Source organism: Mirounga leonina, unplaced genomic scaffold, assembly GCF_011800145.1.
Source record: "Mirounga leonina isolate KUSES-001 unplaced genomic scaffold, KU_Mleo_1.0 Mir_175, whole genome shotgun sequence".
NCBI classification, from domain to species: Eukaryota; Metazoa; Chordata; class Mammalia; order Carnivora; family Phocidae; genus Mirounga; species Mirounga leonina.
The window spans coordinates 32,089,662-32,117,121 of record NW_023270453.1 but is presented as its reverse complement, the minus strand read 5'-3'; the positions used below and the strand labels follow the sequence as shown (position 1 = coordinate 32,117,121).

At 41.5% G+C, this 27,460-nt stretch overlaps 1 long non-coding RNA gene across 1 annotated transcript; it reads right to left on the bottom strand.

Annotated features, from left to right (window-relative positions):
• Nucleotides 1-514: 514 nt before the first annotated feature.
• Nucleotides 515-10,952, bottom strand: LOC118021945. Its single transcript, XR_004682346.1, has 4 exons — nucleotides 10,845-10,952; nucleotides 2,573-2,749; nucleotides 1,436-1,600; nucleotides 515-684 (listed from the first exon to the last, which is right to left on the bottom strand). It is a non-coding gene; the product is annotated as an uncharacterized LOC118021945 (long non-coding RNA).
• Between the last annotated feature and the right edge of the window lie 16,508 nt (nucleotides 10,953-27,460).

The following is a 27,460-nucleotide window of genomic DNA, read 5'->3' as shown; positions in this document are numbered from 1 at the left end:
CTCTAAAAGAATTGGATAAATCTTGAGTGAGCAGAACTGTTAGTGCTGTAACATGATATCTACATGAGATGCTATAGTATTTATTTTTTGTCCTTATTTCTGAATTTTGGATATTTTTCTTTCTTTCTTTTTTTTTTTTTAAAGATTTTATTTATTTATTTGCCAGAGAGAGACAGAGCACACAAAGAAGAGGGAGTGGGAGAGGGAGAAGCAGGCTCCCCGCTGAGCAGGGTGCCCAATGTGGGACTCGATCCCAGGACCCTGGGATCATGACCTGAGTTGAAGGCAGATGCCCAACCGACTGAGCCACCCAGGCGTCCCTAAATTCTGGGTATTTTTTCTCATCAGTCCGTATGGTCAGAGCCTCTTTTGTGATGATGCTCTAATATCTAACTCAGTAGCTGGCATAGGATTTTTGCCATGGTCAAGATCTGGTGGAGAAGTTGCCACCTACCTACTGAAATCACAGAACACTATGTAGCAAACTAATGCTTGTATTCGTCAGCTCAGGCTGCCAGAACAAAATGGCCTGGACTGGATGGCTTAAACAACAGAAATTTATTTTCTCGCAGTTCTGGAGGGTAGAAGTCCCAAGATCAAGGCTCCTATGATTCATTTCTGGTGATAACTCTCTTCCTGGCTTCCAGAAAACTGCAATCTCACTATGTCCTCACCTGGTGTTTCCTCAATGTGTATACACAGAGAGAAAGAGAGAGAGAGAGAGAGCGCTCCCTGGTGTCTCTTTCCATGAAGGACACTAGTCTTATTGTATCGGGGCCTCTCCTTTATGACCTCATTTAACCTTAATTACTTCCTTACTCCAAGTACAGTCACACTGGGGGGTTAGGGCTTCAACATATGAATTTGGCAGGGGTGGGGGGGTTGGGGGGTGGGATGGGTATTCACATTCAGTCCATAACATAATTCAGCCCCAATTTTTGTGGGTTTAATTGAATTGAATCAAGTGTGAATCAGTTTTATTCACTTTTATACATGACAAACTTTCAAGGCTTCTTGTTCTAGATAAACTATGCAGTTTTCAGTATTAAATTGGTGCCCATCCCATTCTGTTATCACTCTCTCTTCTGGATATACAACAGTTTGTAGAGATCAATATTAAGTAGTGCAAGAAGGCTTTTCTCCTCTTGTGTGGGACCCAGTAATATCTATTGGCTAAAATAGTTGAGCAAATATCTGTCATTTATGTCTTCTCAACATTTATTCCCCCTTCTTCTGGTATCAGATGCTCCATTGTCCTCTGGGGAACCACACCTGCTCTGCTCTCAATCCATGTGGCTCAGGAGGGGTTCACTCCATTCTCATTTCCAGCAGTAGCCAAGAGATTGGGGTGTAGCCCACCAGAGCACAATGACCTGCTAGATCTGACTGGTTTACGGTTGGGCATGTGGTTTGCCTGGGACAATCACAGCCTTACCTTGGACATTTTCTGTAGCTACCAAGAAATTGTCTTTTCTTGTAGGGATGCTCAGCTTTTATAACATAAATCTAAAGGAGCTGGTGACACCTTTTGCAGCCTTGTGGTGATATCCTTAGAATGAGGCTACTGAATGCTGGTTCCCCAAAATATCACCAAAACAACCTGCAGATAAGATAGAGATAAGCTGATTTTTATGACTATAAAGGAAAACACTACCTTGATAGAATCTTAGTAGCATCTCAGAGGAGTGAGGACAAAAATGAGATATTTATTGAGATTTTGAAGCCCATATAAGGTGAGTCCCTAATGTTAGAATTAGTAAGGGGGCAACTTACTAATTAGAATTAGTAGAGGGTGGCTCAGTCAGTTAAGCATCTGACTCTTGATTTCAGCTCAGATCATGATCTCAGGGTCCTGAGATTGAGATCTGCATCAGGCTCTGTGCTGGGAGTCAAGCCTACTTGAGATTCTGCTTCTCATTCACCCCCTGCCCCTACTTCTCTCTCTCAAATAAATAAATAAATCTTTTTAAAAATTAGTAAGGATTATGATATAATAGTTTTGGATTGGTAGACAGAACAAGATCAGAAATTTGAGATGAGGGGTTCAAAGAGTCTTGGGTATAAACTATTGTTTAATGCTTTCTATTGAAGAATTGATGGGTCTTTTGTGAAGTTCCTTGGACAAACAATAAAGTTATTCACAACTTTTATCTTGCTGGGCAAGTGTTTCCTGGAACAGTAAAATTATGTTGATGGATACAGTGAAATAGTAAAGTTATGTTAATGCAGATGGTAAGCTATGAGTATAGATGGGTTTTAGTACTCAAAGTCAATAAAGCAGAGAGATGAAAGAAATGATTCCTTTTGGCATTATTTGCATTTCTGAATCCAGGCGTACTGAAGCCAGAATATGGAATGTGGAAAATTGTATCTCTCTCTCTGCATTAGAATTACACATCCATGTCCTTTATCATGCAACCACAATACCTCCTAATAAATGGGGTAGATTAGATTTCCCAACTCTGCTGATGTTGGGCTATTCAGTTGACTGGGCTTGGCCAGTGGAATGTGGGAAGGAGTGATGGTTTCCAGTTTCCAGCACAGACCCTAAAGCATGCCTATTTCTACTCACCCCTTGTGAGCTCCTGTGATCAGTCTTGAAATGATCACCTCCAAGGTGCCACAGCCTCTTTGGCTGGGCCTCAGACTGAAGACCCATGGAGCAGGCAAAACTAACTGGAAGTCCTGAGTTCAGTCTGGCCCAGCCAAACCCAACCTCTATCGGTCCAAATGCGGCTGCCCCATACACCTATGAGAAAGAAAAATTAAAAATTAACTTTTGTTTTTGAAAGCCACTGAAATTTAGATGTTGTTTGTTACACATTACAAAGTGACTACCATTTGGAGTTCTCTCTTGGACTTTTAGGTACATGATCCAATAAATTCTTCATGTTCCTTTAATCAATTTGAGTTCGAACTTTGCTCTTTGTTTATTTATCGGGAGCCTGTTTTTAGTAGTAATTTTGTTATTTATTAACTAGAAGAGTTTTCTCCATTAGCATCTTTTTATGGCATAGCATCTCTTTTGGCAGACATGAGCCTCTAAGACATCTGGATCTTTCTCACGGGAACCACAGACTAGCCTGATCCTCTTCATACTGTACCTGACCAATTGATTTTTTTAAAGCAATATTTATCCCTGTTAATGCTCATCTTTTGGCTTGTGCCCAGTGTTCCAGTCTAGTGAGATCTTTCTCAATTTGATTCTTGCATTCTGGGGATTAGCTGTCCCATTCAGTATTTTGTCAAACACAAATTGGATCAGGATGACCATGAGAGCCTCCTCCAAGCCCTTCATTTCACTATAATGATCTTGTGCTGTTGCATTAAGACTGACCCCAACCCACACAAATAATCATCATTTAGTCCAGGTATTCTAGATGAATGCCCACAAGACAGAAATATCTTTCAGCCCATTGTTTGAAGCCAGGAGATATTATGTAGCAGTGACCTGAAGCAAATCTTTCCTGATAATATTTTTCATATCTATCAGCAATGGCGTGACCCACTTTTCAAGCCAGTGGGTGGAAATCTCTCCTGAAAAAAATAAAATTGCCCAGCTGCTGAGTTCTAGTCCTGCCCCTGGTATAAACCAGTTGGTCTTGAGTGAGTCACTTATAGCTTTCCTCTTACTGTTATCAATTCTAAAAACAAATTTAAATCCAAAAGAACAAGGCAATTGTGAACTTATAAACATATTCAACCTACCTCTGCCTTCTAGACTGACAGTGTATAAGGTACATTTTAAAAATCTGGGGAATGTGCCTCACATCAGAGTTTCCATAATACATCCCCCAATCCAGCAGTTCACTGTGTTGCAATTTTCTGTTAGCTTGTGTATTTGTCCTGCTTATCTCTGGGCTTTTTGAGAGCAAGGATGAAGTTAATGTTGTTATCAAAACACCCAACATCATTTCTGGCACATAGTAGGTACTTAGCAAATATGTATTTGGTTGAATGAGTAGAACTTGTTCTGAAACTCTGTGTGCATGTGTGTCTGTGGGTTTGTGTTGGAACAGCTGGATAATGTTCATCATTAGCCTGAAGCATTGGCTAATGTTAAATTTAAATTAAAATATACTCTTGGGTGACTACATCTTCAATTTCATGGTTGATTCCTTTGTGATTGACTTATTAAGCTAAAGCATGAGTTGCACACTTAAATACCTCGAGGGGCCAGGAAGGAAACATAATAAATGAGGATGGTTAGGTACAACTGAAAAATACCCTGTATCTTCACAGGAATGGATACCCAGTGCTGCTAAATAGTCTACTTTTCAGAGTGGGAGGGCTTTGGTTTTTTTTTTTTTTTTTCATTTATAAAATGTGCTTTAAAAAATGCAAAAATTCCTGATTTTTAGATTTTTTTTAGTAGTTGCAAGCTTTAGAACATAATTTAAAATATTATGGGGCCAAATAAACACATCTGTAGCCTGGATACAACTCACAGGCCATCAATCTGAGAAAGAGAGTTAAATGTTTTACATCTGAAATGGTATTTTAGTTTGCAATGAATATTTAATTTATAATGAATAACCTTGGGTACATCAAATACATAACAAATATGTTTACTGTTGAACAATACAAAGCTTCTAACACTGGTAAGAATTCAGTTAAGGGCCAATTTTGAGGTCTGAGGTTAGATTGCAGGGCACACATCACAAAGGGTTCCCCCATAGCAATTTACAGGAAAGATTATGGAATTAGAGATCAATCTTCAGCAACTTGCACATGTATTATATTAAACAAGGCAGATACTTTGAGTCAGTCTTATTTCCAAATAACTGATCTCTGTTATGGTTGAAAAGCTCCAACCACACCCCCTGACCTTGCCCCCCCATGTCCTCAATGGTTAAACATTAATATTCATTGAGGGAGATGGGTCTCTTAATTGCTTATAGCTTTCAGCCCATCAATCATTGTTCTTTTTTTTTTAAAGATTTTATTTATTTATTCATGAGAGATAGAGAGAGGCAGAGGCAGAGGGAGAAGCAGGCTCCCCGCGGAGCAGGGAGCCCGATGCGGGACTCGATCCCAGGACCCTGGGATCATGACCTGAGCTGAAAGCAGACGCTTAACCGACTGAGCCACCCAGGTGTCCCTCAATCATTGTTCTTAGTTCATCCCACTCAGTTTAGTAACTACTAGTCAAGCCTGTTGAAATTATCTGATGTATTTGCCAAGATAGAAACCAGAATGGCTCCTCAGAAAAATGGCCATGTTAATCAAACCTTACAACTTGCAGCAAGCAGAAATTCACCCGATGGTTTTGTTTTATTAACCATTAACTGAAAAACATATTTAATATTCATGCCTAATTGACCCTAGATATCAAATTGATAAAATATCATATAGCATTAAAACACACACAACAAGATATTCAAGTAATTCTGCAAGGTTATGTCTAAAGGAACTACAACGATGTGGATGGGGCTAGAGAGTATTATGCCAAGCAAAATAAGTCAGTCAGAGAAAGACAAATACCGTATGATATCACTCATGTGGAATTTAAGAAACAAAACAGTCATAGGGAAAAAAAAAGAGGCAAACCAAGAAACAGACTCTTAACTATAGAGAACAAAATGATGGTCACCAGAGGGGAGGTGGGTGGGGGGATGGGTGAAATAAGTGTTGGGGATTAAGGAGCATACTTGTCATGATGAGTGCTGGATGACAAATGGAAGTGTTGAATCACTTATTGTACACCTGAAACTAATATAACACTGTATGTTAACTAACTGGAATTTAAATAAAAACTTTAAAAAGAAAATAAAAGGACTATTGTGTCTCAGGCTTTGCCTCCCTAGGAACCTGAATTTAATTCAGAATTTATTTTATAATAAAATAACTTGACTTACATATTATTTAATTAATTAATTTAAAAGGTATCTAATAATCAATAATCTTAATTACTAAAGGTAGAATTCTAGATTCCTGAGAATGTGAATTCCAGTAAGGACAAAAATGGTGGGAGAATGAAGACACGTGGAACTGAGTGGAGTGTAAAAATGGGTCCTCACCCACAGCTGGAGTCTGATCACTTATGCCAGTGCCTGTCAATTTGTAGAGAAGAGTGGCGATGCTCTAATGAGAATGATTTCAAGACCACACACTGATTTAGAGGGGAAGACTACTGTAATGGATTAGTAATGTCTGCTACCGGCATAGAAGGAAGGAATGGTGGTGTGCATGCCACGTCTACGCTACCTGTGGCCTAAGTACAATAATTAGAATATTTACGTAAAATTGTCAAAAGTTTTAATTTTCCTGGGACCGTCTCAGTTTATGCCTGTCATGTCAATTAATCCCTGTTAATTATGCACAGTCCCTCCTTCATTTTCAAGAGTGTCCTAGTCTGGATAAGAAGTGATAGATAGCCACCCAGGAAAAATTTTTGCATTATTCTCATTAGTTCATTTTCTTACTCAAGAAATATTCCTAAGTCCTTTCTGTTGGGCCTCGATCCTTCATGATTAGCTGCAATCTTCCTTTCCCTAGATCAGGGTTTTCTCAATATTCTGTTCAAAATATCTCAACAAAACACAGCCTTTGCTTCTTTAGACACATGCATTATTCCACACTTTCCATCTGAAGCACTCTCCAGTATATTCTGGAATACAACCATAAACTCACACTCCTCAGTCACTCCTATATCTCTGATAATTCTCCCCACCTTCCTCCCCAAAATAGCTCTGGAAAAAAAATTAACCTCTCTTCTGAATGGAGCTCATTTGTATTTTCTGCCATACCAGGTATCCTGTCTATGTCAAACAGTGTTGATTTTTAAAAGCCCAGATTAGCCAAACACTGAAGAAATGCATGTCTCAGATTTTTTTCCATGCCAGATTCCTGGGACTTTAAGATTTTTGATTGTGTCTGGACTTTCTGATTGGATTCTCAAGGATGGAGCCTAGGTCCTTTAAAATAAACACTCATCACAACTGAAGTTCGGAGCTGTATTTGTTCTAACAGACACATCAGTCACTTTGTTTGCTATGAGCAGGCTCTAGGATAAGCCAGTTTCTCAACCTCAGCAATATTAACATTTGGAGCTGGATAATTCTTTGTTGGATGGGACTATATATGTGATATCTGGTGGCATCCCTGGCCTCTACTCACTGGATGTTAGTAGAATTCCCTCTCCCCCAAATGTGAATGTGGCAGGCATGGAGCCTGCTGAAGATTCTCTCTCTCTTGCTCTCCCTCTGCCCTACCCCCCACCACTTGTGCTCTCTCTCTCTCAAAAAAAAAAAAAAAAGAAAGAAAGAAAAGAAACAGTAAAAAGTCTAGAGGGGATGGAAAGTTGAGTGCATTGGGGAGAGTGTCAGGGAGTCAGAGATGGTGGAGGCAGATTCAAGCCTAGTCTAGAAACTTACTAGGAAATGGAGTTGGACTTCATCAGCTGAGCAGCAGAGAATCACAGAAGACTAACGAGAGGGATATGGTCAGATCCAGGCTTCAGAGAGACAACTTGGGTGTTGGCTAGAAGCAGGACAGCAAGGTGAACATCATTGTCTTTGGAATCAGGCTGCCCGGGGCTAGAAGCTTGTTCTGCCATTGACTAGTATATGGGACCTTGGGCAAACCATTTCTTTTCCCTAAATCCCTGTTTCCTCCTCTACAAAATGAGGATGATAACCCTATCTACCCCACTGGCTTGTTGTAAGGAGTAAACAAGTTAATCCATGTAATGTGCTTAGAGTATCTGGATGTAATTGAAGCTCATTAAATAATTATTCTTTTTAGATTGCAAAGGGGAGCAGGGCTTGAGAATGAAGGCAGGGAGGCCAGTCTAGAGAAGGCAATAAAACATGATGGGGGCATGAGACAGCACAGCAACTGAGTGATGGGTCAAAGATGGGTTCGTTCCCACCTGAATTGAGTTGACTCAAGAAGTTTGCATTCTCCAGGCTCCCAGCAGCAAGGGACCCAGTTCTCCAAACAGATGCACCATCCCTGGATGTCTCACCACGTCCATCTCTGGACAGTCCTTTGCAGGAATTTTCCACCGCCTCCAACCTCCCTTGACAGTGTGAGCCTGTTATCTGATCGCTCTTTGTTCAGAAAGAGTTAATTAAATGTGGATCCACAGTTGGAGAGTACCTCTTAATATCGTTCTGCCTTGTCTGAGTGTTCCCTTTCTTTTCTGCAGCCTACCTTCTGTTCTGAGGAAGAGGGGCTACAAATGACCTGCTTCAGGACCAAATAACAATTTAATAGAGTAGAGATTCATTAAGACATTGCTGATGGTGGCTCTAGTCTCCAAATGGAGAAACAGCCTGGAGGAATTCAATTTTCTACCAGTTTTCTGACCTCAATTTACAAGACAGAATTAAGTTCTGGAAACCAGAGGACAGAAAAAAATAATGAAACTACTGGCTTTTAATCACTGGTAGAATCATGAGGAGTTAGTAGACCTCTAACCTTATCATTCAGTTCTCTCTTTTAAAGAGAACTTTATCAGGAGCAGATAGCCTGATGCGATTGCTATTTCCCTTCATTTTCAAAATGTATTCTTTCAAAGATATTTTCAAAAAACAAACCATGTGCCATGGCAGTGCCAAGTCTTGGGAAAACAGTGATAAACAAGACCAACCTAGTCCTTGTGCTCACAAAGCTTACTTTCAGGGAGAGCCAGACAACAAAGAGGGAACTACTAGGAAAATTGTGGCAATTACTATAAAGAAAATGAGCCAACTTCTCTTTATGTAGCTCAAGGAAATGAATCCCAATTTTAAACACGATTCTCAGGGTTTTTCCCCCCCACATCGTAAATGTATGAAGCTGACAGACAATTTCGTACCCACCTCTGACAGTTTTTGGAATTGACTTAAATTGATTGAGACGTGGGTTAATGACCCAGAGTTATTATTTGCTTTCCTACCTAGCTAGAAAGCCAAGGCTCAGAAAAAGAAAAGGGAAACTTTTCTTTGTTTTAGATTCTCCAGAGCTAGATGAAGTCTGGTTTCTTAGGACATTTTGGAAGAACTTTAGCAACAATAGTTAACCAGATGTTAGGAGAGAGAGCCCTGAAGTCAGATGCTCGGGTCCAAGCTGGGCTCTACCACTTACTAGCGTGCAACTTTGGGCAGGCTCATGCATCTTCCCATGTTGTCCCGGTTTGTGAAATGGGATGATATTCCACTTCTTACAGCTTTTGTGAAAACTGAATGAGGTTCTGCATAAAAAGCTTGGCAAAGTGTCTGACACATATGACACATTAAAGAAAGAATATAGCGGATACAGGAGGTTTGCTATATTGTCGGGTGGGGTGGAGGTTACTGACCTGGTCTCTGAGCAGTAGCAACTGGCAACAAGAGATAGTAGGTTCAAATCCAAGTTTTCTAGCTCCTAGCAATATGAGTTTGGGCAATTCAGTTCCTCTCTCTAAAGGCCGACTTCCTCCAGGGATAACAATGACCATCTCTGGAAGCTGTGGTGAGGATATGAAGAAGACATGTTTGTAAATCATCTAGCATGGAGGCCAGTCCTCAACACATGGCGAAGATCATCATCATCATCATCATCATCATCACCAGGGTCTATTGTTTTTGCTACTTAGCATGCTTTTTCCATTTTTATCTGCCTTAGGTTGTGTTGCTTAGAAGCAGAATTTGCAATTGGGATTCTTGTGCAAATGGTTATTTGAGTGCGTGCTCTCAGGACAAACCTGTAATGGGGTAAGAGAAACAGGAGAGGGTTGGAAAGTTGGGGATGCCAAGAAGTGGTTCCAGGGGATGCCTAGTCTTAGCTGGATCCTAGAGCGAGCTCTGGTGCATGAACTGTAGCACGGAGTTTGCCCTCTCCAGATTTATACCCCTGTATCAATCAGTCATTCGTTGCTGGCCACTCCTGGGAGAAGGACCCAATTCCCCAAAGCTGTCAGTGAGAAGGCATCTACCAAACAATCCTCCAGAGAAGTGCGGTATGAGCTGTTAACAGCCAGTGGTGCAGCAGCTGGGAGATGGCTGCATGGGCCTTGCATTGAGGATTTGGGAGGGACACCAAGAGCACCTACTGTGCCCTTCTAATGCACTTTGATTTTCTTCTCAGGGCCCCCTCCCCTACTCTCATTCTGACCCCAGCTCTATAAGCTTGTGACCTGGGAACTGGCCAAAGGAAGTATGGGATGTGTCTAGCCATAGTGATTGGCTCCGGGATGATAATGTGATCTCATGAAGTCAATGAGACCCAAGGAAACTTTTGCTAGGTGTGAATGCTGGGAGAGAGCTTCCGGCTCCTTTCTGCAAATATGGCTAGCAATCGTGGGTTTGTAAGCTGGGCCAGCCGGGGGCCAAACATGGGGCAGGAGAATGAAGATAGCCCAGTGAATGGTAGTCAGGTGATAGAAACCAGGGAGCACCCAACTAAATCCCTGGGTCAAGACATGCCTGAAGGTTACTCTACCCTTGTACTTCCAAGTTAAGTGAGCCCATTTTTTCCCTCTCCCTTTTGCTTAGTTCTCTGACCTGGGAGTTCTTGGTACCTGCAACACAGAGTCCTGACTGATATCATCACTGTAATGGACCCAGAAGCACTGCAAGTGAGAAGCAGTCAATCAATTTATAGGATCATTGTTGTTATGTAAATAAAGTTCTCTTTTGACTGAGTGAACAGCGGCTTCCAAAGCCAGGGCAGCTTTCCAAATTAGGTTTTCATTGTCTCGGGCAAAGAAGAGGCGTATTAGGCAGCTCAGAGAGCACTAATGCTGCCCCTAACTCTGAGAGACAGGTTTTCCTGCCAGCTTTGAATGACCGCCCAGGTCAGGTGCTAGCAAAGTGACCTTCAAACAAAGTAACTAAGACAAATCTGACAGCCCAAATGGGGGGGAGGGATGGACTCACTTCAGAAGGAGAAGCAGACAAAGGCAGAGCGGCGGAAGCAAACGGGCAATGTCTTGATCCTGTTAGAAGATAAACTGAGGCACACTTAGCATTTCAAGAGTTTATTTGAGCTAACCTCTGTTTGAATTAGGCAGCACCAGAGGGGAAGTGGTTAGGAGTCCACCAACCACAGACAGGAGCCAGAGGAAAGACTCTTGCAAGGAAATGATTGGATTCACCACAGCTCCTGTGGTTGCCTTATTTGGGAAAGTCTGGTTGGCTGATCGTGACTGGTTGTCCTTAGTTTTCCATGACTTGACCTTGAGGCATCGAAGGCTTAGGCTTTGCTGGCTTATGTAGGTTACTAAGGCTTTAAAGCCACCTCAGCCTAATGACCTCCTTGTTTAATTAATTAAAAAAAAAAATGAAAACCCCTTTTAATCCACACAAAGAAAACCCCTTTTAATCCACACAAAGGATTAGTGATAAGGGAAAATGCATTAATCTTCCTCATGGTTATCAGTGTTTTAAAAAAGTTTATTGGATTTTTATTTCCATTTCTTAATTTTTTTTTTTAATTTTAACTTTTTCCATACTCTTACAATATGCACTCGTATTGCCCGCTGGCCTGAAATCACAAGATCTCAAAACTAAATGAAGTCAGAAAAAGGGACACAAGAATTTGTGAAAAAAAAATAATAAAGGTGTTTGAGTCCATTAGACTGAGCTTGGTTTCTAGCCTTTCTGGACAAAACATCTTTTCTATGAGTCAATTTTGGAAACTTTGTAATGCCTTTTCTCTTAGTTGCAGGATCCTTCCAGCTTAAGGATGGGGAGGGCTCCAGAAGTTTGGGGGTGTTTAGGGACATGAGAAGTCTAAAGCCACAAGGGGAAGACTTTTGAGGAGGGTCTGCCAGAATCAGTAGAGTGATAGGTAAGAACACTAGACAAGAAGTGACGAGAAAGAAAAATGAACTTGTGGATGAGACAGTGTGGAGAGAAAGGGAGGGAAGGAAAAAGTGGTTGCTGGTTCCAGTTAGGTGGGTCCTGCTTGCCTGACCGATTGGGGTGAACTGGCCAACCATGCCTGGTATATGGTACCCCTGGCTGGTTGATGTAGCCAAGAGATATATTTTCCTCTGGCAGCATTTTTCAAAGTGCAGTTCAGGGATCACCTACATCAGCATGTCCCGAGAGACCTGTTTAAAAAAGCTGATGGTTCTTGTACTTTACCTACTGCTACTTAATCAGCATATCTGGGCATGGGACTGAGGGTTGCATTATTTTACAGCTTTATTGAAGTATAATTGACTTACAATAACTTTACATATTAAAGTATACGATTTGGGTGCCTGTGGCTCAGTCTGGTAAGCGACTTGATTTTGGCTCAGGCCACGATCTCAGCATCGTGGGATCCAGCCCTGTGACAGGTTCCATGCTCATCGTGGAGTCTGCTTGAGATTCTCTCTACGTCTCCCTCTACTCCCACCTGCTCTCTCTCTCTCTCAAATAAATAAATAGATCTTTTAAAAAAATAAAGTATAGGATTTGATGAGTTTGGACATTATAATCCATCATGAGAAATCATCACCACAATCAAGATCATGAACGTATCTGTCACCTCTGAAAGTTTCCTCAAGCCTTTTTATAATGCCTTCTTCATCCGAATACCTTCCTCCTTCATCCCGACATAACCATGGATCTGCTGTCTCTATAGATTAGTTTGCAATTTCCTAGAATTTTATATAAGTGGATACATAGCATACATACTCTTTTTGTCTGATATCTTTCACTCACTTATCTACCCATCTGATGATAGACTTTTCAGATGCTTCTATTTTTTGGCTATTAAGTGTAAAGCTTCCTTGACCCTATTTCTACAAGTCTTTGTATGGGCACATGCTTCAGTTTCTCCTTGGTACATATGAGGAGGAGAATGGTGGGGTCATCCATTAGTTGAACGTTTAAAAATTTTTTTAAGATTTATTTATTTATTTGAGAGAGAGAGAAAGAGAGAGAGAGAGAGTGCATGAGCAGGAGGGGCAGAAGGAGAGGAAGAGAATTTCAAGCAGACTCCCCTCTGAGTGCAGAGCCTGACACAGGTCTTGATCCCATGACCCTGAGATCGTGACCAGAGCTGAAACTAAGAATTGGACACCCAACTGACTGTGCCACCCAGGTGTCCCGAATGTTTAAATTTTTAAGAAACTGCCAGGCCATGTTCCAAAGTGGTTGTCACTTTTTACGTTCTTCCCAGTAGAGTATGAGGGTTCTAGTTCCTCCACAACTTCATAAAAATTTGGTCAGATCCATCTTTTACATTTTATTCTAGTATGAGTGAAGTGGTATCTCAGTGTGATTTATTTTACGTTCTCTCAATGACTAATAATATTGAGCAATTTTTATATGCTTATTTACCTTCTGTATGTCTTCTTTAAAAAAATATTTATTTTAGAGAGAGAGAGAGAGCATGAGTGGGAGGGACAGAGAGAGAAAGAGAATCACAAGCAGACTCCATGCTGAGTGCAGAGCCCGATGCAGCACTTGAACTCATGACCCTGAGATCATCACCTGAGCAGAAACCAAGAGTCGGAGGCTTAACTGGCTGAGCCACCCAGGTGGCCCTTCCTTCTGTATGTCTTTTTGGGTGAAATGTTTGTTCAGATGTATATTGGATGGTTTGTCTTTTGTTATCCAGTGGTAGGAGTTCCTTATGTATTCCGGATAGAAGTCTCTTGCAACATACGCATTTTGCAAGTATTTTCTCCCAATCTGTGGCTTCCTTTTCATTTTCACAGATGTACTTTGGCATCCTTGGCTATGTATGTGTGGGTCTATTTCTGGACTCTATTCTGTTCCATTGATCTTTGTGTTGTGTTTTTTTCTTTTGCCAACACCATATCATACTGTTTTGATTACTGTAGCTTTCTACTAAGTATTGAAATCTTATAGTGCAATTTCTCCAACTTGTTCCTCTTTTCCAAAATCAGGAGCTTTGCATTTCCATATTAATTTCAGAAGTGGCTACTCAGTTTACACAAATATGGCCTGCAGGGATTTTAAATGAGTTGGTATAGGCTTTATAGATCAATTTGAGCATTGACACCTTACCAGTATTAGGTCTTTCAATACCATCTCTCTCACTTTCTTTAGATGTTCTTTAATTTCTCTGAGCAATGTTTGGTGATTTCTTAGGGAGTATAAGTCTTGCACAACTTTGGTCAAATTTATCCCTACATATTTCATATTTTTGGTATTATTATTTTAAAAAGCATCATTTTATAAATCTTAATTTCCATGTATTCATTACCAATATATAGAAACAAAATTGATTTCTAAAATATATTGACCAGAAACCTGTTAAACTCACCTATTAGTTCTAGTGGCATTTTGGTAGATTCTATGAAGTTCTCTTTATAAATTATCAGGTCTGTGAATAAGGACAGCTTTACTTTTTATTTCTCATATGGTTGCTTTTAATTTCTTTTGATTGCCTTACTGTGCTGCTAGAACCTCTAGAACGACATTGAACAGAAGTAGAAAGAGCAGACAAATCTAGCTGATTCCTGATCTTAGAGGGAAAGCATAGTCTTTTACCATTAAATATGGGGCTAGCTGTAGGTTTTTTATGGATGCCTTTATCAGGCTGATGAAGTTTTATTCTATGCCAGTTTTCAGAGTTTTTATAATCAATGGATTTTTTTTTATTAATTTTTTTATTATTATTTTTTTATTCTTCTGTTAATCCCCATACATTACATCATTAGTTTTAGATGTAGTGTTCCATGATTCATTGTTTGTGCATAACACCCAGTACTCCATGCAGAATGTGCCCTCCTCAATACCCACCACCAGGCTAACCCATCCTCCCACCCCCCTCTCCTCTAGAACCCTGTTTGTTTTTCAGAGTCCATTGTCTCTCATGGTTCGTTTACCCCTCCGATTTCCCCCGCTTCATTCTTCCCCTCCTGCTACCACCTTCTTCTTCTTTTTTTTTTTCTTAACATATATTGCATTATTTGTTTCAGAGGTACAGATCTGAGATTCAACAGTCTTGCACAATTCACAGCGTTTACCAGAGCACATACCCTCCCCAGTGTCTATCACCCAGTCACCCCATCCCTCCCACCCCACCCCCCACTCCAGCAACCCTCAGTTTGTTTCCTGCGATTAAGAATTCCTCATATCAGTGAGATCATATGATACATGTCTTTCTCTGTTTGACTTATTTCACTCAACATAATACCCTCCAGTTCCATCCACGTTGTTGCAAATGGCAATATCTCATTCCTTTTGATGGCTGCATAATATTCCATTGTGTATATATACCACATCTTCTTTATAATGGATGTTTGTTTTTTACAAAAGGGTTTTCTGCATCTATTACTGACCTGGTCCTGCTTTGTTTTTTTCTTACAGGCTGCTCATACAGTGAATTCCATGGATCAGTTTTCAAATACTAAACCAAGCTGTGCTCCTGAGAGAAACCCTCCACAGGTATTTTTATTGTCTCTTTACAAAAATTTGAGATTTAATTTGCTTGAATTTTATTGAGAATTTTTGCATCTGTGTGCATGAGAGACATTGTTCTCTAATTTTTTTTCTTCTGTCTTTCTGGTTTTAAAGTCAGGGTAATGGTGACCTCATAGAATGAATCAGGCAGTATTCCTTCCTCTCCAGTTTTTTTTAGAAGAAGAGTTTTTGTAGAATTGGTATTCCAGGCATACCTCATTTGAATGTGCTTCCCTTATAGGGCAGTTTCTACTAATTACAGATGTGCGGCAATCATGTCTCGGGCAAGTCTTTTGGCATATTTTTCCAAGAGCATTTGCTCACTTCATGTCTTTCTGTCACATTTTGGTACTTCTCACAGTATTTCAAACTTGTTCATTGTTATTATATCATTTATGGTTATCTGTGATTGGTGATCTTTGATGTTACTATCGTAATTGTTTTGGGATGCCATGAGTCATGCCCATATAAGACGGTGAACTCAATTGATAAATATTGTGTGTGTTTTACTGCTCCAGTTACTGGCCATTCTCTCATCTCTCTCCCTCCCTTGGGAGCTTCCCTATTCCCTGAGACACAACAATATGGAGATTAGGCCAATAAATAACCCTATAATGGCCTCTAAGCGTTCAAGTGAAAGGGAGAGTTGCACATCTCTCGCTTTCAATCAAAAGCTAGAAATGATGAAGCTTCATGAGGCAGGCATGTCAAAAGCCAAGATAGGCCAAAAGCTAAGCCTCTTGCTCCAAACAGTTAGCCACATTGTGAATGCAATGGGGAAAGTTCTTGAAAGAAATTGAAAGTCCTACTCCAGTGAACACATGAATGATAAAGCAAAATAGACTCCTTGCTGATATGGAGAAAGTTTTAGGAGTCTGGATAGAAGATCAAACCAGACACAAATTTCCCTTCAGCCAAACCCTCACCCAGAACAAGGCCCTAACTCTCCTCAATTTTGTGAAGGCTGTGAGAGGTGAGGAAGCTGCAGAAGAAAAGTTTGAAGCTAGCAGAGGTTGGGTGATGAGGTTTAAGGAAAGAAGCCATCTCTGTAACATAAAAGTGCAAGGTGAAGCAGCAAGTGCTGATGTGGAAGGTGCAGCAAGTTTTCTGGAAGGTCTAGGTAAGAGAACTCAGTGAAGGTGGCTATGCTGAACAATAGATTTTCAAGGTAGATGAAATGGCCTTCTATTGGACTTCTGTTGGAAGGTGTAGGTAAGAGGACTCATTAAAGGTGGCTATGCTGAATGATAGATTTTCAAGGTAGATGAAATGGCCTTCTATTGGAAAGTCCATCTAGGACTTTCATAGCTAGAGAGGAGAAGTCACTGCTTGGCTTCAAAGCTTCAAAAGACAGGCTGACTCCTTTGTGAGGGGCTATTGCAGCTGGTGACTTTCAGTGGAAGCCAATGCTCATTTGCCATTTTGCAAATCCTAGGGCCCTCAAGAATTATGCTCAATCTACTCTGCCTCTGCTGTATTAATGGAACAACCAAACCTGGATGACAGCACATCTGTTTACAACATAGTTTCTGAATATGTTAAGCCCACTGTGGAGACCTACTGGTCAGAAAGAAAGATTCCTTTCAAAATATGACTGCTTGTTGACAACATACCTGGTTACCCAAGAGCTCTGATGGGGACGTATGAGATTAATGTTGTTTTCATGCCAGCTAACACAGCACCTGTTCTGCAGCCCATGGATCAAGGAGTCATTTCAATTTTCAAGTCTTACTGTTTAAGAAATACATTTTCTAAGGCCACAGCTTCTCTAGTTAGTGATTCCTCTAATGGATCTGGGAAAAGTCAATTGGAAACCAGGAAATGATTCACCTTTCTTTTTTTTTTTTTTTTTTTAAGATTTTACTTATTTATTTGACAGAGACACAGCGAGAGAGGGAACACAAGCAGGGGGAGTGGGAGAGGGAGAAGCAGGCTTCCCGCGGAGCAGGGAGCTCGATGTGGGGCTCGATCCCAGGACCCTGGGATCACGACCTGAGCCGAAGGCAGACACTCAACAACTGAGCCACCCAGGCGCCCCAGGATTCACCTTTCTAGATGCCATTAAGAACATTCATGATTCACAGGAAGAGGTCAAAATATTAACACTCACAGGAGTTTGGAAGAAGTTGATTTCAACCTTCACAAATGACTTTGAGGGGTTCAGGACTTCACTGGAGGAAGTAAGTGCAGCTAGAAGTGGTGGAAATAGCAAGAGAATTAGAAGTGGGGTCTGAAGATGGGACTGCATTGCTGCCATCTCTTGATAAAACTTTAACACAAGGAGTTGCTTCTTACGGATGAGCAAGGGAAGTCATTTCCTGAGGAGGAACCTACTCTTTGTGAAGAGGCTGTGAAGATTATTGAAATGACAACAAAGGATTTAGAATATTACATAAACTTCATCAATAAAACAGGGCCGGGGTGGAGAGGATTGACACCAATTTTGAAAGAAGTTCCACTGTGGCTAAAATGCTATCAAACAGCGTCACGTACCACAGAGAAATTATCCATGAAAGGAAGAGTCAATCGATGTGGCAAATTTTATTGTGTTTTATTTTAAGAAATTGCTACAGCCATCCCCACCTTCAGGAGCCACCACCCCGATCAGTCAGCGACCATTAACAGTGAGACAAGACCCTCCACCAGCAAAAAGATTACGACTCACTGAAAGATCAAATGATGGTTAGCATGTTTTAACAATAAAGTATTTTTAAGTTAAGATACGTACATTGTTTTTTTAGACATAGTGCCGTTGCGCACTTAATAGACTACAATATAGTATAAATATAACTTTGATGTGCAATGGGAAATCAAAAAGTTCATTTGACTCACTTTATTGGGGGTATTTGCTTTATTGTGGTGACCTGGAACTGAACCTGCAATATCTCTGAGGTATGACTGTAGTTCTTTAAATGTTCGATAGAATTCACCAGCAAATTCATCTGGACAAGTTAGTTTTCTTTGTTGGTGAGCTTTTTAAACTATAAATCCATTTCTTTAATAGGTAGAAGGCTATTCATATCTTTGACTTCCACAAGGCATATCCAAGACCACTTGAATCACTTTGGTCATTGGCATTTTTAAAAGCTTTCTAGATAATTCTAATGTGCAGCCAGGGTCAAGACCCCCTGGTCTAATCCAAAACAGAGATGCAACTCGTCAATTTTAATAGTTACAGAATATTTTATAGTAAGGGTGCATCAAAAGCTATTCCTTTGCTTCTCTGTTCATGTTCACTTAGGTTGTTCCTGATTTCTTTCCCTTATGCTCTGTTGTTTGGTCAGAAAATTTCACTGCTTATACTATTTTCTCCATGGGGTTAGAGCTCTTATCATTTTATAATCTCTCATATGGGCAAATTTAGCTTTTGGTTTTGAATTGTATTCTCTCTGATGACAGTACTACCATACATCATTTCAACTGTTTTTGCATTTGCCACTTGCCCAGTGTATCTTTTAACCTGTTGATTAATTCACAAACTTTTGTTGTCACTTGTTTTAGGAATAAAGAGCATTTGGCTGGAATTAAAAAAAAAATCCTTATCTGAAAGCCTTTGCCTTTTCACAGGGATATTAGCATTTTTAATAGGAACCCCGGAAGACCCTAAAGTCTTCAAGCCTCAGCTTCATGGATATCATAGTGGAGTTTCAGGCACCATGCCAGCCTGATAGACCCCAGGATGACCACTCTCACTCCCTCCCTCCCAGCTCTCTCAATTCTTGAATATGCAGCTATCACAGGAGGCACTTTTATTGCAAATGCAAATTGCAAATATAAACTGTTCCTTTCTTAATTTATCACTTGTTTCCTTCTCATTTACAAGAGGCTTAAATTATTAGCACTTGTCTAAACAATGCAGCTCCGCCTGAGATCTGTGAGGAGGTGTTGCTGATAACTTCCAAATGATGTCATCCCCGAAAGCACAACTCCAAAGTGCCCATTCCATCATGGGCATTGTTCAGAAAGCGCCTGAATAATTCAGTGACCCATAGCCCCGACACATTTATAGAAGTGCAAATTGAAAAGTAAACCAGAAATTTCATTTCCATGTTTGGGGCTCTCAAAGCTCTGTGGATTCCCTATACATCGACACATCTCATCAGCGGGGGCAGGGGGAGGCAGAAATGGTCTCCTAAGGGAGCCGAAGGATCAGATTCCCTCCAGCATCTTTTTCTCATCCTCAGCAGTATGTTAAGCATTTTGGGGAATTTTGACTCCCTGCCCCACCTTTCAGGAGCTCTCCATAGTAACTAATTAAACTAATTAGTAATTAAACATCCTCAGGGCCAGGCACTGTGGTAAGCTTCGGAATAGATGATTTTATGTATTTATTGCCACAACTTTATGAGGGAAGCACTGCTAGCTTCCCATTCTTCAGATGGGAAAACTGAGGCTCCGAAAAGTGACATCGCTTGCTCAGGGTCACCCAGCAAATTGGACAAGGAGTAGGAGTTTGACTCCAGGTCTGGTGTGGTGCCAGAGTGATGCCTTTACCTTCAGTGATGATCTGGTTCAATATAGTATGAAGAACTCATCATAATTGGGCTCCTGCCAACTTCTCTGTTCTAATCTATCTACTCTAGACCCCTGGACCCCTCACAACCTATGCTCTAGCCATACCTACTGTCCCTCAAATGTGCTTTGCTGCCTTGCTGCCCCCCTCCCACTCCTTGGCTCACAGACTGACACTGCCCAGAAGCGACCACAGTACCCCCCGTGGCATTCCATCACGGTTGTGGTTCACAGCATCCTGTGCATTCACCTGTCCCCACCCCACCCTCCTCTAGAGCGTGAGCCCTCTGAGTGCTGTTTCATTCATCTCTGGTTCTGAATATGTGGCACAGTGCCGGGCACCCAGCAGATGCTCAGTAACAAATTGGATGTTCTCCCCACAACTTTTTATTTCTCTCTATTATGAAACAAAACAAAACAAAACCACAAAGCCCTGTGATCTGTCATTTTAGTCTTCTTCAGGGAAGTAGGAGGCATGTCTATTTTCATCAGTGTATTGGTTTCCCTCTATGTTGTTGGCCTTAAACACCGGACTGTCTATAGCACCTACAAGGTCTCGGGCATGCTTACGTTTCCTCTCCAGAAATTAAAGAGGCCAGCAGGACATATGTTTCCAATGTATAGTATGATTAGACTATAGTTAATAACACTGTTTTGAATGCCAGAAATTTGCTAAGAGAGTAGATTTTGGGAGCTCTCACCACACACACGTACCTATGCGAGGAGATTATATGTCAATTAGCTTGACTGTAGTAATCACTTCACTACGTATATCAAAACATCATATTGTACACCTCAAGCCTATACAGTTTTCATTTTAAAAAGTAGATGAATGGGTGGCTTCCATCCACACTATCTCCGACAGAGTTTCTTTACCTCATGTCACTTCTCATGTGGTAGAAAGAAGAGTGACCCAACATTGGCGCTGTACTAGGTGCTAAGTACTGTGGATCTGGCAATGATAAATGCCTACTGGAGGGACCCTCACAAAGGCTGCAGTGGGGCTCACCAACTCAAGGGACAAGAAGGAAGCTTAAGTGACAGAGGTGGTCCAGGTGGACACTAGACCAAACTGGAGCATGCCGCCATGTTTCACAGGGCAGCCTCTTCTCACTCCTGCCATGTCATGGCATGATTTGAACAAAGCAGTTCCTTCTCAGTTACAATTCATTTGATTGCAGGTGATAGAAATCTAACTCCAATGGTTTCAACAAAATAAGAAATCCATTGGCTCATGTCTTCATAAGGCTCAAACCTTCAGGTATGGCCAGATCCAGGGGCACAAACTTGTCTCTTTTTAACTTTGGGCTCTACTTTCCTCTGTGTTAGCTTTAGTCTCAGATGGGGTCTCTCTGTGTGGTGTTAGGAAGACTGCTGGCAGCCTGGTTTTAGATCTTCCCTGGCATAAACACTCTTGCCTTTCTCTGCAACAGTCCCAGCTACACTCCCATTAACTTTGAGTCACCTGTGCATTTCTGACCAGGTGGCTGGGAGACTGAGATGCTCTCTGACAGGCTGGACCTGAGTCACACCCCCATTCTTGGTCCAGTCATTCTTCTCCAAACCATGCAAGTGAAGAACTGGGGAGAAGGTGTTTCCCTTGAGGAAGGAGAGAGAATAAATGCTCGTGACAAAAAAGGAATCTGCTCCAGAGGCCACATCTGGATGATTTGCATCTGTAAGCCAGCCCACCTAACCTTGCCTTTAGAAAGCCCCTGCATCTCTCCATTCCTAGAGACAGAGATGGCCACAGAGTGGTAAGCACCAGCTGCATACCTCCCACCATGCAGTTAGCCCAGGGCTGCTTTGGCCCCGGGCTAATGAGGCATGGGGTATTCGCAAACCCCTCTCCAGAGAGACTGCAAAACACAGAAGAAATTTAATAGTATCATCAAGTAATCACACCACACTTGGACTCTTTAAAATGCACTCCTTCTTCCCTTTGATCTTGTTCTAATGGATAATGCCCATGGTACTTGCTGTGACCTAAATCCCTCACAAGACTGCTGGAGAGGAAAACTGCCCCAGAGAACAGCAGCCTAGAATATCAAGTGCAAGGGGCCAATTATTCCTGCTCCTTGAGACCCCATCTACCCGGCTTGCATATTCATGGAATCTCAAATGCAGATGAGATAGCAGCTGTTGATTAAAATCGGCTCACTTTGTTGTGGGGGAATTTGGGGACTCCGGGGAGGCCTCTTGAAGCTGATCAGTGGTAAAATGTCCTCTTCAGGGGTTGTTCTGTTCCCGCTTAGTGTGGTCCTTTGGAATAATAAAAAATCTGGATCTTTCAGTTTCGAGGAGAAACAGATGTTTGCCCTCCAATTGGGTTGTGTGGGGAGGGCTGAAAGTCTGGATATAGTTTGGGAAAGACAGGGTTTTAGTTTACCTGTTGCAGAACTGCCCTAAATTAGATTTTTCCTTTTTTTTTTTTTTTTGAGGGGGTTGAAATAGAGGGTAGGGTAGAGATGGGACTCAAGTGTTTCCTGCCTGGGATGATCTAGGTAGTGCTTCTCTTTAATAGACACACAAACCATCTGACTATCTTGTTAATATTGCAGATTCTGTTTTTTGCTGTTTTTGCTTTTGTTTTTAAGTAGGCTTGATGCCCAGCACAGAGCCCAAACAGGGCCTAAATTCAGGACCCTGAGATCGAGACCCAAGCCAGTATAAGACGCACAACCGACTGAGCCACCCAGGTGCCCCACAGATTCTGTTTGACTAGGTCTGGGGTGGGGACTGAGATTCTGCCTTTCCCTCAAGCTCCCAGGTAGTGCCGATGCTGCTGGTCTGTGGGCCACTCTTTAAGCACAAGGTTGTAGAGTGATGGCTCCCAAACTTGGTTTCCTTTTGGAATTGCTTGGAGAGCTTTCAAAAATCAGGATGCTCAGGGGACGCCTGGGTGGCTCAGTCGGTTAAGCGCCCAACTCTTGGTTTCGGCTCAGGTCGTGGTCTCGGGGTGGTGGGATGGAGCCCTGTGTTGCACTCTACACTCAGCAGGGAGTCTGCTGGAGATTTTCTCCCTCTCCCCCGCTCATGCTTTCTCTCTCTCTCTTAAATAAATGGATAAATCTTTAAAAAAAAAAAAAAACCCAGATGCCCAGACCATACCCCAGAACAGTTAGATTGGAATCTCAGGGTGGCCCCCAACAATCAGTAATTTTGTAAAGCCTCCATAATTCCTATGTACAGGGAAGTTTGAAAATCAGTGGTGTATCGGTTCTTAACCCTACCTGCTACATGTTAGGAGGTCTGCAAAGTACGAATGTCCGGCCTCAGGATGAATCCCTTGGGAGGTATGTATTGTGGGGATGGACCTGAGCAGTTCTATGTTTTAAAAGCTTCAGAGCTGGGGCACCTGGTGGCTCAGTTGGTTAAGCGTCCGACTCTTGATTTCAGCTCAGGTCATGATCTCAGGGTCATGAGATAGAGCCTGGAGTCGGGCTCTGTGCTGGGTGTGGAGCCTGCTTAGGATTCTCTCTCTTTCCCTCTGCCCCTCTCTCCCTGATCTCTCTCTCCCTTTCCCTCTAAAAAAAATAAAAAATAAAAATAAAAGCTTCAGAGCTGATTATCTGAAGCCAAGGTTGGTAATCAGAGAGGTAAGAAGAATCAACCTCTGTGGTCTCTCCGGCACTGAGATCCTATGAGTTGCTTTTGCTATTATTACCATGAGGGGTATATCACTTCTGGGCTCAGCTCCATGTCCTCCAAGGCCGATGTGCAGAACCCTCACTCCTACACTCCCATCCACTTCCTCACCTCTCATGCCTCTCCTTCTTAATTTCATGACTACAGAAGTAATACATGTTAATTGTTAGAGATTTGGAGACACAGAAAAGAGTGCCAGATAAAATGTACCCCAACAGCATCTCCAAATATAGCTACGATTACCATAGTACTCCTTGCATAGAACTACTACTTCCCTTTTGGCTTCTTGTTCTTTTTTTAAAAATTTTATTGTGGTAGAACACTTAACATGAGATCTACGCTCTCAGATTTTTAAGTGTACAATGCAGTATTATTGACTATAGCGACGTTTTATCCAGCAGATCTCTAGAGTTCACTCATTTTGCTTACCTGAAACTTTATGCTCATTGATTAGTGACTCCCATCTTCCCCCTCACCCCACTCCGCCCTCTGATTCTATGAATTTGACTAGTTTAGATGCCTCAAATAAGGGGAATCCTACAGTATTTGTCTTTTTGTGTCTGGCTTATTTCACTCAGCATAATGTCCTCAAGGTTCATCCGTGAATTAGCAATTGCAAATTTCCTTCTTTTTTAAGGTGAACAGTATCCATTGCATGTACACACAACATTTTCTTTATGAGTCCATCTGTCGATGGACATTGGCGTTTTTTCCGCATCTTGGCTGCTGTGAATTGTGCTACAGTGAACATGGAAATGCTAATCCGTCTTAGAGATCCTGATTTCAATTGTTTGGGGGTAAATACCCAGTAGTGGGATTTCTGGATGGTATGGTAGTTCTAATTTTTGGCTTACATTCTTCTGGTCTTTCTTACTTTGCAAGTTTAGAGTTGTTTCATAGCCACATTTCCCCTCTTTTTAATACATCACTTCCCCATAGCATATCTTCGTCTATATTTCTTTTCTTTTTTTTTAAGATTTTATTCTTAAGTAATCTCTACACCTCACACGGGGCTTGAACTCCCAACCCCGAGATCAATAGTTGCAGGCTCCAGTAACTGAGCTGGCCAGGTGCCCCTTTTGTTTTATATTTCTTAATGACTGCCACTTATCATGATTCATTTACCCATTCTTCTCCCCCCCCCCCCTTTTTTTTGGAGATAATTTTAAGCAGACTCCATGCTCAGTGTGGAGCCCATCACAGGGCTTGATCTCACAACCCTAAGATCATGACCTAAGCTGAAATCAAGAATCGGACACTTAACTGACTGAGTCACCCAGGTGCCCCTGCCCTTGATAAATATTTAGATGGCTCCTTACTTTAATACAATTCCTTTAAGAAAACTTCTTACATGTAGAATTATGGGCCCAAAGAGCAGGAACATTCCTTTAGGAGAATGGATTCATACTATCTAATTAGGGCTTCAAAATTATAAATCAGTTTTGAATATTCAGTACCTTGTCTCTAGTAATCACCTAATTGTTGAATGAGTAAGTGAATGAATAAATGAGTCACTGCATCTCCAGCATTAACAAGGACCTGGCCCATAGGAGTCGTTCAGCAAGTGTTCCTAGAATGAATGAATGAGTAGACTCTGAACAAAGCATTAAACACATTAAAAAAAAAAAGTTAGCCACGGCTAGGATATGTCAGGAAAAGATTCTAGAATATAATTTACTTTCTTCCCTTGCAAACTGCCAAGCCCAGTTTCCCACAAATGCTTCCCAAAGTGAGAGCTAACGTCATACATTGCTTGTGGTAAGTTATCAGGAAATTAATTGTTCCATTTCTCAAAGACCTCTACTGTGCTATAAGAAAAAAAAAAACAACCCTCCACCATAGCAATTATCTATAATTACTAATGAAAACAGGTGTCTTAAGTGCTTTTTTCAATTGAGACATAAATGGTTCATTATCATAGCAGGTAACTACCAATATCCAATTTTCAATGGGATGTTGAGATCAAACATAATGCAGAGGATTGTGGGGGCACACAAAGGGAACAGTGCTTCCTGGATGCTGCTCATTATAAGAATTTGGCGGGGGGAGGGGGGCAGAGGTTGACAAGCATTCAAATAAGAAGCAGAGAGTGTCTTAGGGAAGTGGAGCCCTGCATGCCTGTGAAGTATAAAAGACCAACGGTGTAGGGGGATAAAGTCTCTTCTTCCAAAAGCCTCTTCAGGGAGTATAGCTCAATCATGCTATTGTCTCTGAGCTCAGTTTCTGCATCTGTTAAGTGGCCATGAGAAAACCTAAATGTGTTTGGCCACAGAACTCCTTCTATACATAAGATATAGGGGTGCTTTGGGGAAGTAGCTGAGATTGGATGAAAGGGATAGTAGCATAGTGGCTGGCGTGTGCCTGGGGGTGGAGATGTGATTCCATTCTCCTATTTCTCCTTTAAAGTTCTTTTTAATACCCAGCTTCTGTTACCTTGTGATGATAAAGGTGGATCGGGTATAACAGGGGATCTAAGCCTTATGGAAATTGGAGCTGTGTGTTCTTGTCCCTACACTTCCTGTTACATTGCATGCTGCGAGTTATAACTCATGAGCAGGTGCATAAAGCAAGGAGTCGACAGGAGAGCAGTTGAGAGGTGTCAGACCTTGGTCTGGCTGGCTCAGGACACTGTGTTGACACATTTGAGGGATGGACATATTTATCTGGGGGGCATATGTATTTCTTGTCTCCTGGTTTTAGCTGGAAATAGTGAAGTGGGATCAATATTTCCTCTAATTTCAGTCTTCGGGGATTCGCTGTTTTAATCCAGATGATGGAGCTTGTGGTATCCATCTTGTTGACAATATTGCTAACAGAATACCCCCCTGAACTTTGTGATTTCCACAAATGCAAGCCCCAGGAACTGTTCTGCTCTAAAAGGCTTCCGTGGCCCCCTGTTTGAGGAAAACTGCATTCCCCCTTTCCCTCCTGGGAAATTCACAATGGAAATCGACATATTACTGCAATGAGAGTCCTACAGCAGAGAAACCCAATTAACTGGGTTTAGCCAGTCCTTCCTAAACCTATTTGGCCACAGAAGTCCTTTCATAGGTAAGAACTATGAACATTCCCACTGAGCTAGTGTTCTGTGGAGCGCATTTTAAGAAACACTGGTTTACAGTCTTTTTCTTTGGTTTCTCTATCAACTTTTGCATTCTCATGTATCTTGATGAGTATCTTTCTCAGTTAATGAAAAATTGAGCTGCAAGGCAATTTTGTTTTTGTCCACCCAACAGTCTGTGGATTTATCTGTCCTCCTCTCGAGCAGGTGATGCTGGGGAGTTTCCAATCGCAGAATGCTCGTTCTGCCTCTGTAACACGGTTGCCCACTAGAATAGAAGACATTCGGTTGAATTTGAATTTCAGATAAATAATGAATAATTTTTTAGTCCATAGTTACACTGTCTTTTTTATTTGCTAAAGTTGGCAACAGTACCATTAGGGTGCATGTGCACCCCAAGGCTGGCCAGTCATGGAACTCCTTCCCTCTAGTTTATAATATCTGTTCCAGGGGCTAAGCCAGGTTAATGGAAGACCTTCCTCTGCAATTCCTGATTTGGGGCTGGAGGAAAAGGACTCTGCCTTGCATGTCACAAAGCTGAAAGAATGGTAGTCAGTGACTGGGGAGGTGAAGATGAGGCCACCATCTATGGAGAAGCAAGCCAAAAAATGGAGAAAGAAAGCTCTTACAGCCTCAAGGATGTCCCTTGATATTTAATGCTTTCTGAAACTTGCTAGTCACACAGCCAATACGCTTGTCTTTTCCTTTATTTCTTTTTCTTTTTCTTTCCTTAAGCTAATAGGAATTACAACCAATACAGAAGCAGACCTGGCCCTTCTTTTCTGCTGTCATGGTCCCATGTATAATTTAACATATTTAGCATCTACTATATTTCAGAGCTTGTGCTAAGTGATTTCCTTTGCTCATCACTTGACATTTAAGACAACTCAGGTCCCTGCCTTGA